This window comes from Sarcophilus harrisii, chromosome 6 (genome assembly GCF_902635505.1).
Source record: "Sarcophilus harrisii chromosome 6, mSarHar1.11, whole genome shotgun sequence".
Lineage (NCBI taxonomy): Eukaryota > Metazoa > Chordata > Mammalia > Dasyuromorphia > Dasyuridae > Sarcophilus > Sarcophilus harrisii.
Window position 1 is genome coordinate 54,676,533 of NC_045431.1, and position 18,052 is coordinate 54,694,584.

At 32.2% G+C, this 18,052-nt stretch overlaps 1 pseudogene; it reads left to right on the forward strand.

The window, feature by feature from the left end:
* The first annotated feature begins 1,160 nt into the window (after positions 1-1,160).
* On the forward strand, positions 1,161-6,214 carry LOC100933679 (annotated as a pseudogene).
* The last annotated feature ends 11,838 nt before the right edge of the window (positions 6,215-18,052 follow it).

The window sequence follows — 18,052 nt, forward strand, 5'->3', positions numbered from 1 at the left end:
CACACATATACTGTATCTAGGATATGCTGTGCCATATTTAACATGTATAGGACTGCTTGCCATCTGGGGGAGGAGGTGGAGGGAGGGAGGGGAAAAGTCAGAACAGAAGTGAGTGCAAGGGATAATGTTGTAAAAAATTACCCAGGCATGGGTTCACTCAATAAAAAAGTTATAATTATGAAAAAAAAATAAAACACTATGCTTGGTTTTGGGTATACAGAAAACAAAAACAAATAGCTCTTAACAATCTTATAGTCCACTTGGTTCAATGAGAGGAAAATATTCACTTTTAGTCATGTTTGACTCTATAACTCCATTTGGGGTCTTCTTGGAAAAGATACTGAAGTGTTTTATCATTTTTTGTTACAGCTCATTTTGACAGATGAGAAACTGAGGCAAACAGGATTAAGTTAGTTCTTCAGATTAACATCACTAGTTAGTATTTGAGGCTGATTTGAACTCCTAAAGATGAGTCTTCCTGATCCTAAACCTAGTACTTTATATTCTCTGCCGCTTAGCTGCCTGAGTGAAAGAAAAAAACAAAAAATGAATCCAATTAAATAAAAGCTAATTAGCTGAAAAGCCATTCCAAGAGGTAGCGAATAATAACAACTTGGGGAGGCATCAGTTTTAACTTCTCAGAAGAGATGTCATCTGCCTTAAACTTTGAAGTAAGTGAAGATTTTCAAGATTACAGTGAGGCATAAATTTTTGGCATGCAGGGTAAGGTTCGTGCAGATGGAAAAACAGCATTAAATTTGGGAAACAACTAGTACAGTTTGACTAGAGTGCAGCATAAAGAGATTAGTAAAATATTAAAAAAAAATAAAATAAATCTAGGAAGGTAATTTGGAGCCAGATTATATAAGACATAAAAAAACAAGGCTAAAAAGATTAGAACTTATCATGGTCAATATTACTTGGGTTGTTAGGTAGTACCATGGAAGATACCAGGAAGATGTCAGATCTATATGAGGTAGCTCCAGAATCACAGGATTTAATTTTGCCTTATAGCTCTTAAGAGATTGAAATAGATATTTTCAGAAGACGGAATGATTTTAAAAAAGATAGAAGTTATACAGCTAATTTCATACAAAATGCGGATCACTGAAGAAGAGACCATCTTTGGTGTTCATAGTTAACTTTCTTGTATTGAATTTTTATGCCACTGCCAATACAACATCCAGGTGAATCCCACCATCATGAACTGTGGGCACAATTTCAGTCAACATTGCCTGCCTCTGGAGTGAATGCCCTTAAAGAAAACATAATGTCCAGAGAGCTGAGAGAAATGGGAAATTTTCCTAAAGTGAATATTCTGCTCAGAGATGCTGTTGAGAAGTTATTTCCTGATTCCATCAAAGTGAGATTACAAGACATTCAGCAGAACAGCAAAATAATAGTCTCACAGCCTTTTATATATACAATTCCTAGTCCATTTCAGAGTAAATATATCTTCAAAGAGGGAGAAGATTATTTTTTCCTATTGGAGTATTGACAGCTTTAACTAGTATTACAGGGGTTCCACTTACAAGTGGAACTTGCTCACTGGAACAGCAATGAATGAGAGTAGGACTTATTCCTTTACAAATTTTTACCTTTTGGGGAGGGGAGTTAAGATAGTGGAAAATAGATGTCCTGAGAAGGACACTAGATCAAGCCTTTGAATTTATTTTGAAATGACAGAAAAACTGAATATTTGGAGTAAAACAAATTTCTAGCAGAAGATATTTTGGAAGAACTTCAGAAAAAGTCTGTTCTAATTGGGCAGGGGGACAGTCTGCTGAGCCCAGACTGCAGCATAGAGAGGCCAGAGCAAGGAGCTGGGGTGGGGAGCCAGAGCATTGTGGTCTCTGTGTACCAGGGAATTTACTGTGAGGCTCTTAGGCTACTTTATCCTGGTTGAAAACTGGTGGTTTAGCAGATTTTCTGAAAGACACCCAAATGCAAATACCAAAAGGCAAATTGTAAGTCGCTGAACCCTAGAATAATCCGGGACCTGGTCACAATTACTGAGCTGAGCACCAAAAGTTAGTCAGCAGAACTACCCCAGGGCAAATTAAAAAAAAAAAAAAAACTGTCACCCCTTTGCCTTAACAGCAGACTTCAACCCTTAAAAAATGAACAAAAAAGCAAAAAGAACTCTGACCATAGACAAGTTTTATGGAAAGAGAGGCAAATTTATTCCAGATGAAGGATGATATGATCTGGTCCCTATTTCACAAGGCTTTCTTAGAAGATTTCAAAAAAGATCTTAAAACAGACTTCAAAGAAAAATGGGGAAAGGAAATGAGATCTTTGCAAGAGTATATGGAAAAGAAAAAACAGAACTTATCTCAAGAAAACTCCTTACAAAACAGATTTAATGAAATTGTAAAAGCATTTAACTCCCTACAAAGTAGATTTATTGAAGTGGAACAATAGTATATAATTCCTTAAAAATAAATATGAAAAAGCAACCAATGTATTGAAAAACAGAATTTGTGAAATGGAAAAAAAAATTGCAATGAACAAAACAATTAAACTAAGTTGTATAACAGCCAAATTCCTAAAGGAGAAGTTCAGAGAGCTGTAAGAAGAAATAGACAGCAAAACTATACTAGTGGGAAATCTCAACCTTGCTCTCTTAGAACTGAATAAATATTATGACAGAATAAATAAGAAAGGAATTAAAAAGGTAAACAGAATTTTAGAAAAAAATTAGGTATGATAGACCTTTGAAGAAAATTGAATGGAGGCAGAAAGGAATTTGCTTTCTTTTTAGTGATTCAGAAAACCTATATAAAATTGATAATGTTTTAGGGCATAAACACCACAAAATCAAATGTAGAAAGACAGAAATAGTAAATGCATTTTTTTTTTCAGATCATGATGCAATAAAAATCTCATGTAATAAAAGGCCAGGGGAAAATAGACCAAAAATTATTTGGAAACTAAATAATTTAATCCTAAAAATGAATGGGTGAAACAATAAATCATATACATAGAATAACTTCATCCATGAAAATGATAATGAAACAATATATCAAATTTAGTGGGATACAGCCAAAGCAGTTATTAGGGGAAATTTTATATTTCCAGATGTTTACTTGCATAAAATGGAGAAAGAGAAGATCAATGAATTGGACTTTCAAGGAAAAAAGTTACAAAAGGAACATATGAAAAAAAATCCGCAATTAAATACCAAATTTGACATTCTGAAAGAAAAAGGATATATCAATAAAATTGAAAGTAAGAAAACCATTGATGAATAAACAAAACTGAGTTAGTTTTATGAAAAAAACAACAAAATAGATAAATCTGCAGTTAATTTGATTAGAAAAAGGTAAGAATGAAATCAAATTGTTATTGTCAAAAATAAAAAGGATGAAATTTTCACCAATAAAGAGGAAATTAGAGCAATAATGAATAGCTATTTTGCCCAACTTTAAGACAATAAATCTGATAATCTAAGTAATATAAATGAAAATTTACAAAAAAAAATATATAGATTGCCCAGATTAATAGAGAAGGAAACAATTTACTTGAATAGTCCCATTTTAGAAAAAATAGATTGAACAAGCTATTAATCATTTTCCCAAGAAAATATCTCCTGGATCAGATGAATTTAAATTTAAAGAAGAATTAATTACAATACTATGCCAACTGTTCAAAAAAATAGGGAAAGAAGAATTCCTACACTATTTCTTTATTGACAAAGATATGGTGCTGATACCAAAATCAGGTAGGGCTAAAACAGGGAAAGAAAGTTGTAGACCAATTTTTCTAATGAATATTGAAGCAAAAATCTTAAATAAAATATTGGCAAAGAGATTATAGCAAGTTATCCCCAGGATAATAAACCATGACAAATTAGGATTTATACTAGGAATTCAAAGCTGCTTCAATATTAGGAAACCTATGTCATAATTGACTGTATCAATAATCAAGCTAAAAGAAATTACATGATTGCCTCAATAAGTTCAGAGAAAGTATTTGAAAAAATTCAATACCCATTCCTAATAAAACACTAAAATGCAGAGGAATAAATTGATTTTTCCTTAAAATGATGAGTAGCATCTATTTAAACCCACTAGCAAACATAATATGAAATGAAAATAAACCAAAACTATTTCCAGTAAGATCAGAGGTGAAACAAATTTGTCCACTAACATATTGCTATTCAATATTGTATTAGAAACGTTAGCTTTAAATGTTTGTGGCAGCCTTCTTTGTAGTGGCCAGAAACTGGAAACTGAGTAAATGTCCATCCATTGTAGAATGGCTGAATAAATTGTGGTATATGAATGTTATGGAATATTGTTGTTCTGTAAGAAATGACCAGCAGGATGATTTCAAAAAGGCCTGGAGAGACTTACATGAACTGATGCTGAGTGAAATGAGCAAGATCAGGAGATCATTATATACTTCAACAACAATACTATATGATGATCAATTCTGATGGACATGATTCTCTTCAACAATGAGATGAACCAAATCAAAATGGATTTGGAACTAGCTAAGAATTAAAGTAATTATTCAGTAGAATAGGTTAAATTCACAAGACACAATAGTCAATGATTATAGTAATCTAGTGTTTGATAAACCCGAAGACCCCAGTTTCCAAATTAAGAGGTCACCTTTTGACAAAATTTTGTGAAAAATGGATATTACTATGGTAGAAAAATAGGTATTGATACAAATCTTATGCCCTAGAATGGTCAGTATTACTTGGGTTCAAGTAATGGAGCAAAATGGGTTCAAGATTGAGATATAAAGAGTGATACTATAAGAAAATTTAGCCTACCTCTCAGCTATGTGGAGAAGGAAGGAGTTTGTGGGCAAAAAAGAACTAGTGTACATTATGCAATGCAAAATGGATTATTTTGATCCAATTAATTTAAAACATTTTGTACAAACAAAACCAATGCAGAAAAGATTAGAATGGAATCAGTAAACTGGGGAAAAAAAGTTTTTTACTGATAAAGGCCCCATTTCTAAAATATATAGAAGATTGCCTCAAATATAAGAATACAAGTAATTCTCCAACTTCAATGTACAAATGCTATTAATAATTTTAAGATGAAGAAATTAAAACTATTTCTAGTATTATGAAAAAAATGCTTTAAATCACTATTAATCAAAGAAATGCAAATACCACTACATATATCTCAGAGTAACTAAGATGAAAGAAAAAGATAATAATGAATGTTTGAGAGAATGTGAGAAAACTGAGACATTAAAACATTGCTGGTGCGAAAGAACACTGGGAAATGAATGTGGACAACAACATAGCATTTATACTCTTTCAGTTATTGTTTACTTGCATTTTTGTTTTTCTTCCCAGGTTATTTTTATTTTCTTTCTAAATCTTGTGCAGCAAAATAACTGTATAAATATGTATACATATATTGTATTTAACATATACTTTAACATATTTAATATGTATGGGACTACCTGCCATCTAGGAGAGGAGATGCAGGGAAGAAAGGGAAAAGTTGGAACAGAAGTTTTTGTAAGGGTCAATGTTAATGGCAGATTATTTTTAACTTTAACAGATGAAAAGTTTTCATAGTTTTATAAAACATACAGAATAATAGCCATAAGAAAGCCATCATAATAGAACTGGAATATATCAAACAGTAGGTGTAAAGTACCTATGGTATCTTTGGAATACAAGGCTGTCAATCCAGGCAAGGCATTATTTCTGTTATTTGGTCTAAATAGCTCTGCAGCACTCAGTATCTTGTATCTGTACTTATTTGACTAAGAAGAAACCTTCTTATATTTTATTCATACAATATTCCCTGTTTAAGAAAAAGAGGATATCATGATTTTAGACTTTCAATGGCCCACTTGGAAGCAGTGGAGAGAATTCTTTGTTAAATATCCTTTCTTTCCACATCCCTCAATTGTTGAATTTTCCTGGAATAGTTAGATGTGCTCTACAGGACATCATAGTTTCTTATTATTATTGTCATGTTGTTCTCTCTTCTGGAATTATTTTACTTATAGAGAAATTGGTCAAGGAAGGAGCTGAAAATTGTTCCTCCCATAACATGGAGCCTGTCTTGGAAAATATCAACTTAGGAATATTTTGTAGCCATTTTTTGGCCTATTATTCCTCAATTTATTTGTAAGTGTTTACTTTATGGGGCCCTGTGCTTTTAACCCCATTATTAACATTGAGCTTGTGGTCAAAAAAGCATGCAGACCAGAAACCTAAGTGTTGTGAATGTTGTTGTCCCAGCTTTGAATTGAGTCAGCTTTTAAAAGGTCTTAGCTTTGACATTTAAAGAGTGGTAGGGACTACAGTAGGAGTGAGCATAAGAGGCTTTTCTAAAAATAGTGATAAAAGGAGATGTTCTATTTTTAGACTACTCCCAGTTTTTCTTGACATGAGAAACAGGACCTACCATACCTAAACTGGTATTGATTTATTTGGATTGTTACGGTAGTGATACTTGCTATATACTATAATTACCTTGCAAAGGTGTGGTGGGATTCAGTGAGATGATAGGTATGGAAGACTGTTGAAGCTCCTTAAAGAAGATGTCAATACATTAAGGCATCATAGACGGTGTGTGTGTGTTTCCTTTGCAACAGACTTTCTGAGGTTTACTTTGGTAGAACTGCTAAGTGAAACAGAATCTCATTTGAAGCAGTACTTCTATTAGTTCAAGACCTGGCCTTGCAAATGTTCTAAGTAAGTGAACTTTTAGTCACATGTGGCTGGGTGGCCTTGTATAACCCTAGAGAAACAGCTCATAAACCAGTAGTACATTGTGAAAGATGTATTATCTGTGACTTCTTGAGAACTACCAAAATGAAAACCCTATAGTTATTAAGTTGCTGAAATATTCCCTCCTAGACATTCTTAATCAATGCTTTGTGTCCTTTTATTAAAAAAGGAATATTGAATAACTTTGAACAATTAGTGAAGACAAGTTTTAGTTATTCTTTGCTGTCTCAGTATTTCCTAAAATCTTTATTATTTTTTTTTTTAAATTGGGCAGCAGCTAGTTAGTGTAGTGGATAGACCTCTTGTCCTGGAGTCACGAGAAGCCGAGTTCAAATTTGACCTCAGATACTTAACACTTTCTGCCTATATGCCCCTAGGCAAATCACATAACCCCAAATGCCTCAGCAAAAAAAAAAAAAAAAAAAAAATTGGATCTGTGACAAATTTTAAGACTATATTTTTGTTTAAGAAATATTTGATCTCACACTGTATCTGTGTCTGTGTGGTGTGATATCTGTAGTTGTGATTTGTAAATATAAAGTGGTATAAACTATGACTCTTTGTATATGAAAACAACATGTGTGAAATGCAATATGTGAGAACAGACCATACAAAGACAGATGATTTCTATCCAAAGAGAAGTATGGAGGCTTTTTGAACCATTCTTTGACCCATTGTATCTCATCTTAGAAGTAAAGATTTTATATTTGTATCTGAAGTTTTCAAAAAAAATACTTTAAACAAAAATAAAATATTTTTATATAAATAATAAAATATTAGAATTTTATCCAAAACAATGGGAAGTCACTGAAAATTTCAAATCATTTTAAGTTGTATGAAAAGATCTTTACCTTAAGAAGATTAATAATCACTCTTAGCTATAATTAGAGTGAAGTAATTTGGGTTTTGCCATAGGGTATGGACATTAGAATGTGCTTCTTCCTTTTTCTGTACCTTCTAGGCATTTTTGTGATCAAATTCGTGCAGGACAGGCAAATTTCTTTTCTTTTGTCATTAGGAAACTAAGGCTCCTGGATACTGACCCTCATGGCTTTCTGTTGCTTTGTTCCCAGTGATGTGCCTTTAAATCTTTGCCTTATCTGTCTCAATTTCCCACAGTATTCTGTCATTGTGGAGCCATTCTTTAGAGATATCTAACAGTATTCTTCTGGATTGTCTAGTATGCTAGTTACCTTTTCCTTCAGGATGACTTCAATGGGACTGATTTTTTTGTTTGTTTTTTGTTTTTGAACAGATCCCATAATTTCTTCTGTTCTGTACTTTATTTTTCCTCAGGCAAAAGAATTCATAATTATAAACTCATAGTTCTGATCAATGATAGAAGGATTTTTCCATCCTTCAGTTTCTCTCTTATTTACGTTCTCATCTATCACATGCAAACAGTAACAGTTTCTATAGTGACAAGGAAGCTTATATATCTTCAATGATGCCTTTCAATGGAACTCAGTCTCCAATTCTAATGCAAAAACAAAAGAAAACAAAACAAATAAAAAACATAAACCAAAAGTCTAGGATTTTTGGCTCCTAATAAAGTTAGCATGTCATACACTACAAATAAGACCTTAGCTTATCTGGTGTCAAATATGATCTTCACTAAGAACATGGATTACAACTAGTTATCAGAAACTTTTATGACCAATTGGATGGGAATATGGGATGATGTCAGGAAGTCTTATTGCTCTTCTGGTTCTGAAGATTAGAAAACAATTATGGAAATATGTAGCTGTGAAAGCAAATCCTGCTACCTTGACTTCATCCCATACAGTCAAGAAAGTCAACATTTTCAAAATGGCAAGGCTATGGAGCAGCTAAGTAGCACAGTGGATAGAGCACCAACCCTTAAGTCAGGAAGACCTGAGTTCAAATCTAACCTTGGACACTTAACAGTTTCTAGCTGAGTGACCCTGGGAAGGTTTCTTGAACTCAAATTGCCTCAGAAAAAAAATGACAAGGCTAATTATTTTTCTCTGATAAACATATTATGATGCTTTGGGAGAAATAATTATCTGACTTTATACTCTTAAAATAATTCTTAATTTTGTTTCTGTTTAACTTTTTCTCTTTCTTAAAGAACTTTATCTAAAGTATGCCTTAATCTGGGGTACATGAATTTATTTGTTTATTTTATTTTGTTTGACAAAGGAAGAAGGAAAGAAAGGAAAAAAAAATAAAGGAGAAAAGGAAAAAATAAGGGAAGGAATGAAGAATTCATTGAGTATACAATGTGCAAAGCACATACTAAGTTTTGGAGATACAAAGAGAAAAAGTGACTAGTGTTCTCAAGGAATTCACGTTATGGTGGGAGAGACAGTACAGTGAAAGGTTTCAGATGCAAATCTGATAAAATATCTGGTGGTCCTTAGGGCAAGGTAGCAACACAGATGGTAATGCTTATTTCTTAATTTTATTTCAACTGACATAATCAAATTTGTTTCTGATCTTGGAAGATTTTACTGTGTCAAGGTCTTTGTGGATAGCAATTTCTTTTCTAGTTGGTCAATAGCTATAGCTATAACATCTATAGGGGCATCTTTACAAGACTTCACAATGATTGCTGTGGACATTGGGTTGATAGTATTGTTATTAATGAATCTCAGAATCAGGGCGCTAGTCGATATTTACCAGAATTCCAGAGGAAATGGTGGTCAAAGTGGTGGCAATCTAAGTTCCTTGATTTGTACTGCCTCCTGTATTTTCCTCAGAGTAACTGGCTTCTTGAGTTAGGCTTGTTTTTCTTCCCCTTGAGTTGCATTTGGTTAACAATTGATTGGGTTGCCTTATCATTTTCCCATAGGAGTTGTTTCCCCAATTATGGCTGTGTATTTTGGTTTAGAAGTAGAAGGTTTGAGGTTTTATATCATGAATATTATTTTCAATAATGGCTGGGGGGTTGAGGTGAAAACAGGTCTCATTGTTTGGAGAACTTTGCTAATTCCTATGCTCTTGAATTCAGACGCCTGGACAAAGGTGACTCAAATTGTATCTCCTCCAAGATGAGTTGAAGCATCATTTGTTAGTAATAATGGAATATCTGAAAGAACCTCCTAGGGATTCTCTAATGACAACAGTACATTGAAAAACCTAGCCCTTCTGTCACTAGAGTGGTAAGAGCTATTAGGACAGGGTAATAAAGGTAATGTCAAAAGTTTTCATTATGTCCACTGTTTTTGTTTAACTATTTTTGTTTGCTATAAGAAAAGTCTAGGTGCGAATGGACTGAAACTGAAATATATGGAAATGACTATGGTATAAATAAAAGGGGAATTAGTGCAACATATTTAAAATAAATCAAATGAAACTGGTTAAATTAGATGAGCTCTAATCTCTTGTTGAAGTCTAAATCCCAGTATCTTATCATTTTAATTCCTAATTCTTCCCCTTATGTGGAACATCATGTACTTTCATTTTCTATAGTCATTTGCATATGTGTTTAAAATATAGTAGGGAGAAGATAATCTTCTGAAAAGAGGGAGCAGGGGTGCTATTTTTGATAACATTTTATTCCACCTCATCTCCCTCCCTTCTATTCCCCAGCCTGGACCCCCAGTGCCTTACAAATAACAGGTATTCAATAAAAACCTTGCTGAATGGTTAGATGAATGCCTCACCTGTCTTGATGATAACACAGTTCCCTATAGAGTTGGGGAAAATGTGTCCAGGGTATTTCGTTTTGTTTTTTATCCCATTTTATAATAGAACACTATTGTATCCTTTGATTTCTTCTTAATGCTTGGGATAAATGCTATTACATATTGTTGAAATAGGAAAGTGTAATCATGACTCTTAATGCTAAATGCATTTAGAAACTTAGATGGGTGAGAACATATAATTTCTGCCACTTTCATGTTTATTTATGTATTGTGTGAATTGTATTATGTTGTGTATTTGATGTATGATGTTTTGTGTATTGTTTCCTAGAGGTTTTCTTTATATAAACCTTTTCTTTTCTTTTTCTTTTCACTATGATACATTATATACTTTATCTTTACTTAAAAATAAAGGTTAAAAAGCAGTTTGGCAGACTTTTCAACTCAGAACAGGTTTTCTTAAAAGCAAGGGATATTTTTAAAGAAATCAGAAAACTAGGAATTAAGACTACATAGAGAAGGAATAAATTATTTTTTAACCCAGGACAAATAGAGAGTCAGGATTAAAGTGGCTAGTTATATTTGAGTGCCCAAGAAAAAGAATAGCCTTGAAAAATATTTTTCTGGAAAAATAAAGACCTCTTCACACATAATTTTACAATGTGGAAATTGAAAAAAAGGCTTCATTTATTCTTATATATTTTTTATATTTCTGCTATCATCCATGTGGACACTCTAATAGTGAAGATCACAATCTATTCAACTCTTTCTAATCTTGAATGATTTTTATCTATGTGCTTCCATAAATATTCCATCTGTATCTATCCAGTGAAACAAAGACTTTTCTCTCAGTCTTCTTTTTAAGCCTCTCTTATTTTTTTCTTCTTTTTTAAATTTCAAAACATATGCATGGATAATTTTTCAGCATTAACCCTTGCAAAACCCTGTGTTTCAATTTCTCCCCTCCCTCTCACCTCCTCCCTTAGATGGCAAGTAATCCAATATATGCTAAACATGGTAACAAAATATGGTAAATCCAATATATGCATACATATTTATATAATTACCTTGATTGATGCACAAGAAAAATTAAATTTCAAAAAGGAAAGAAATGAGAAGGAAAATAAAATGCAAGCAAACAACAATAAAATGAGTGAAAATATTATATATTGTGATCCACACTAAGTCCTCACAGTGCTCTCTCTGGATGCAGATGGCTCTCTTTATCACAAGATCATTGGAACTGGCCTGAATCATCTCATTCTTGGAAAGAGCCATGTTCAAAGGAATTGATCATCTCAAAATCTTGCTGGTGCTTTGTACAACCATCTCCTGGTCCTGCTCATTTCACTCAGTACCAGTTCATGTAGGTCTCTCCAGGCCTTTCTGATATCATCCTTCCCAGTCTTTTAATATGTCAAAGAAACTAGCTCTTTACTGGTATTGTCTGTGGTATTCAATAACCCAATGAGCCTTTTCCAGGCACATATAGTGTTGAAGATATCTTCAGTGGTACTTCTCATATTTGTCAACATGTTGTTGCCTACTTTGAACCATTATGTATCTACATTTTGGAGGCAGTTTTATTTTCTCTGGGCATTTGTGCATTCTTATGGGATAGATAGACTTCAGGAAAAGAGAGATCACAATACTACTCAAAGCAATCTGATCTGAATCTTTCAAGGAGGATGCTTGTTTTGTGTGTAGTTTTATTGACTGATTTTTCCATATGATTTTCATAATCATATTACAGGGAGGGAGAAAGTAAAATTAAGAGATTTACAGATGGAAGGATTTTAGAGTCCATCAAGTTCACATCCACTTTTTTTTTTTTTTCAATAAGGAACCTAAAGCACAGTGTGGTCAAGTGATTTGTCCAAAGTCACAAAGCTAATAAATATCTGCAACAGGATTATACTCCAGGTTCACTCACTATATTCACAAAATTCATTTCTCTATCCTTACATTTAGCCTGTGGGTTTAGCTCTGCTCAGCATTTTGATAGTATATTTTGTCATTAAAATGTACAGAATACTCAAAATAATTTTTGAGCTCATCTATTAAAGTGAGATGATACTAGCTGCCAAATATTCATGCCTATTTCATGTGACTCACGTTCATGTTTCTCCATAAATTCCCCACACTGGGATCTTCTTCACTTTTCATGGCAAATAAAATTGCTAATGGAGAATATGGACAACTGCTTGGTGAGGCTTCACTCTTAATACTTATGTAACTTCTATTTCTCTCTTGCATTTCTCTGGTATCATTCTTTATTCTCTTTTTCTCCACATAGTTCATGTAATGTCTTCCTTACCTTCTGGGTAAATTAATTATGCAGAAAGCATTTATTCCATAACATGTTACTGATATTTCTTATGCTAAGTGCTGGGAACACACATATAAAAGGAATATAGTCATATGTACATGATTCTGCTTGCCATCAAATATCTATCCTTTTAGAATATTAAAAAGATTCAAAACTACAAAAAGTTGCATTTTGTAAAATCCTTATGAGACTATCAATACTTTTCTTTTATCTCTCAGAGATCTCTAAAGCTAGAGATCATAACCTATTCAAATCCTTTGGAGAGTTGTTCTTTGGGTACTATTTGGAATTATAAAAAGTATATCAACATCTTTCTATCTATTTATCTATTTACATATCTATCTATATATCTATATCTATATATAGATATAGATATAGATATTCATGCATACCTATATATACACACACATGCACATATTATATGTAATTATTTAAACATATATAATATATATGTATATATATATACACAAATGCATATACATAATTAAAATTTATGGTTTGTCATAGTAAAAAGATAGTTTAAATTCAATTTAGGAATGGAACTTGACTCTCCCTAAAAATTGTTATGTTATAGTATAGCATACCATGGTATCTGGATATTTGGAATTCCTATTTCAGCGAAGCAGATGAACATCTTATCTGCTGCTTATTAAAGAACTGGGCAATAGACTAAAGACATTGAAAGGTCAAATGATTTCCTCATGATCACAAAAACAATATGTCAGAGGCAGTACATAAACCTCAGAACTTTCTGTCTCTAAGGCTAGTTCTCACAATAAGAAGTCATATTTATACTTGGATTTAGATTAATGATTTTTGGGATACAAAATGTCAGAACAATCCTATGGGCTAGTATACATTAATATCACTATTTTATGGATGAAAAAGTTAAGAAGGTGATTATGTAGATTACTCTGGTAGTAACTTGTCCATCCAAAACTTATATTCAATAGATTTTTTTAATTTTAAAAGCAGTGATTTTCTCACTCTCCCAGACTATCAATGGAAAATATGGGGGAGGTTTGTGTTGCCTTGGTAAGAACCTTTTCTAGATAACAGAAGATATAAAGAGAAGCCTTCCAAATTAAACTGATGTTTTAGGAGGAGGTTCCCCACAAAATATGAGATTTTCTATTGCCAATCATTTTGAAATCCCACCAGCCTACTTGGATTCTTCTATCTTCAGGACAACACAGGTGTCTGTGTGCCATTTAACAGCTTTCAGGTGAAATAATGGAATCTGTGAGATGTTGAGTTGACATCTCTAAGGCTGGAAAGAAAAAGCCAAAACAAGACAAATAAAAAATATGTATGTTGCTCTGCTCCTTGGTAAATATAGATGATTTTGCTTTTTTTAATTTTTCTTTTGTTAGTAGCTTTTCCTGCTGTCTTTCAATGGGAAGGCCATTATATAGTTACTGCTTAAGGGAGATGGGCAAGTAATATCCATAATTTCTTCTTCCTGAAAATTTAGCTCTTTTTTCCTCTTTGTTTTCAAATTAAATAGTTTATTGTAGTGTAATAATACATAGATATTATTAAAGATTTTATTTTCATTGTTAATCTTTTTTATGGAGTGGAAAAACTTTTTTGTCTATTGTATTTAATAAAGCTCAGCAACATTCAAAATTCACATTATTGTTGATTACAGTTGACATGACCAATCATTCATTTTGCCTCTGTTAGCACATGTGCAGGATTCCCATGGACCAGGTGGACATAATTAGGTTGGAATGTGGTTTGGATGACAGAGGATTTCATATTGGCTCTGCTATTCCTTTACTAATTCCTCACAAAAAAATGGAGGATAATGCTGTCATACTGAAAAACCTTTTCAAAATAGCACAATAAAAGACTCATTAGACACATACAAATACATGCTGAAAAAACTCAGCTGGTGCTTTCCATTAAGGAAAACAAGGTTCATTTTAGACAGATTGCTATTTCTAAACATATAGGAAATACATCAAGATAGCCTAAAGCCATAGGCATGTAACTGAAAGAGATCTTATCAATTATCTTATCTGTCATTTTACATATGATGAAATGGGAGAATAATTGGCCTATCTACAATTTATAAACCAAGACTCTTGCTTTGGAATATTTAGAAGTCATTTGATTTCCCATATTTTCATATATGTAATAGTTAATTAGAATTTGAGCCTAGATTTTATGCATGTAAATCCATTTTTTTCTCTCCATTATACCACCCTTTTTAGAGAACATATGAAATGCTATTGATAAGAGAAATGCAAATTAAGACAATTCTGAGGAGCCACTGCACACATCTCATATTGGCTAAGATGACAGGGAAAGATAATGAGAAATATTGAAGGGGATGTGGGAAAATTGTGACACTGATACATGGTTCACAAAAATGGTTGTGAATTGATCCAACCATTGTGGACAGAAATTTGAAACTATGTCCAAAGGGCTATCAGACCATGCATACCCTTTGCCCCAGAAGAGTCTCTACTGCATTTGTATCCCAAAGAGATCCTAAAAAAGAGAGAGGTACCCACATGTGCAAAAATATGTATAGCAGCCCTTTTTGAGGTAGCAAGAAACTAGAAATTGAGTGAATGCCCATCAGTTAAGGAAATGGCTGAATAATTTATGGTATATGAATGGAATATTATTATTCTATAGGAAACATTCAGTAGAAAGATTTCAGCAAGTCCTGGAGAAACTTATATGAATTGATGCTAAATGAAGTGAGTAGAACCAAGAAAACATTATATATAGCAACAATAAGATAAAGTGATGATAAATTCTGATGGACTTGGGCTCTTTTCAATTATGCGGTGATTCAGGTCAATTCCAATAGACTGGTGATAGAGCCATGTGCATCTAGAAAGAGCACTGTGGGGCCTGAATATGGATCATAACATAACATTTTCACCTTTTTGTTGTTTGCTTACTTTTAATTTTCTTTTTCATTTTTTATATTTGATCTGATTTTTTTTGTGTGCAGCATGATAATTGTGGGAAATACATACATACATATATATACATATATATATATATATATATATATAATATACATATGAATTGCCCATGTTTAATATATATTGGATTACTTGCTGTACAGAGGGAGGGGGAGAGAAGGAGAAAAATTTGGAACACAAAGTTTTGCAAAGGTGAATGCTGAAAACTATCTTTGAATATAGTTTGAAAAATAAAAAAGCTTTTATAAAAATAAGAACATGTGAAATGTTTATTTAGGCGTGACAATTTATTTCCAATTATTCATTCCTCTGGATATGGCAATGATTTTCACAAAACTTGAACTAACATCTGATTCATGTTATCCATTGAGCTGAGTAGATCCCACATAGTAATATAATAGAAGGATTAGTAAGAATCATGTGATGAGATGACACAACTGAAAAATGATTTGAAGTAATAGAAAATGCACCCACCTTAATAAAGTATAAAAATTATTTTAATATGACACATTTTATCAGAGGTATCTTCTTTCTTTGTCTGTTTTTTTTGGCTGGTATTCTATTACTTAATAATAGCTAATAATGATAATAAGAAAATAATGATATAAGAAATAAGAAAATAATAAGAAATAAGAAATAATAAGAAATGTTAATAATATCAAAAATACATTTTCCAAAGAGCTTTGTCAGAAGTGCTGTGTAAAGGAGTTTGTGAAAATATGTTTGTCCTCAATTTTTACAGGTGAAATAAGAGACACTCTGGGAGCTTAAATGAATGTTCCCCTTGTGGTTTTACAGTTATTTAAAATCTGTCTTGGGATTCAAGTTGGTCTAGACTTCAAATTTAATGCTTGGTCCAGGAATCTTTTCCCTCTGTGCTTCTGATTCTCTAGTCTTAATTATTATGAATTCTGTTTTGTCACCTTACTTCTAAGTATGGTCTTTCCTCATTAGAATGAAAAAAATGTCTTAAGATCACAGATTATATTTCTTTTTGCTCATATTTGTGCCCCCACTGTTTAGCAAAACACCTAAGATACAGTAATGCGTATCTATATATGACACTATCAATTACATTTCAAAATTCATTGTTAAATATTCCAACTATATACTTTGTTTTCATAGTTTAAATGTCAAGCTTCATATACAAATAATCTTACTTTAATAGTAATGGTCACAGCCCCATATGTAAAAATACACTTTAAAAAAATTTGTTCAGTAACTTTTCTTACTAGACATGCTATTTCACTATTATTAAAATATAATTTTGAGAAATGATTTCCTATATTTTGTAAATTGTATTGATCTATATATATTAATGCTTCTCAAAATTATGAGTATGAATAAATTAAAAAATATTGATGTGTCATAATTACTTTAGGTATCATTGTGCTGGAAGAATCAAAGATAGTTTTAAATATGAATCATTTATTTAAAAGTAGAAAATAGCATTCATCAAATTATTTATACTTTATGTGAGACAAACATGGCTTTTGAGTAGATTTGGTAGGATAATAAATAAAATTTTCATTTAGGAAAACTTATTTTGGAAAAGAATTTATAGAAAATGAGTGGTGGAATCCTAAAATCTGAATTGTATCTCAAGCTTAAATCAACAAGTGAATTGAAGGACACATAGCCTGAGTTAATCTCTGTCCCTCATATTTACCATATAAATCTGAGACTGATACACTGAATAAATTGACCAAATATGAATAATCAAAATGATATGTAGAAGCTGCAAATTAAATTGGCAAATTTGAACTTAACTGATAACTCAGATATATTGGTGAGATTGGGTAGGATGTGAATGGTATAAATTATTCAAAATCAATAGCATTTTTTTTAAGATGAAGAAAACAGAAGTTTACATATATAAAGAACTTGTTTATGTGAATAATCCCAAGAACAAAAGGAAAAGATACAGTGGCATGACAATTTTTATTTCTTAAAAAATATATATGTCATAAGTACCACTTTTCCAATATGGAGCCACTTAGATTAGATAATCTTAATGAATATTAACATAAAAGTGATGACAGGCAAATGTACTTTTCCATTGTACTTATTCTTTCTGACTATGTCAAACAGATGATTGCATCTCATAAACTGATGAAGTTCCAGATCAAGTAGTACACAGAAACCCATTTCTGGTATCCTCAAATATGAATTTGAATCCTCAGCTAATTTATGGTCCTGATTAGGAAGCTTTCCCCTTCCCCCAATTTGAGTGTGGTATCAATAACTGGAAATTTCCCTATGATATCTAGATCTGATTAGAGTTATACATCTCTCATGTTTGTTCTCAACTAAGTCATCTTTAAGGGATAAAAATTCCCTTCTCAGTCCCATTTGAGTGTGTATTCCTACTAATATCTTGCCATTATGTATGTGTGTACATACATACTTTGTGTATGTGTAAACATACCTTTGTTTAACAACCTTT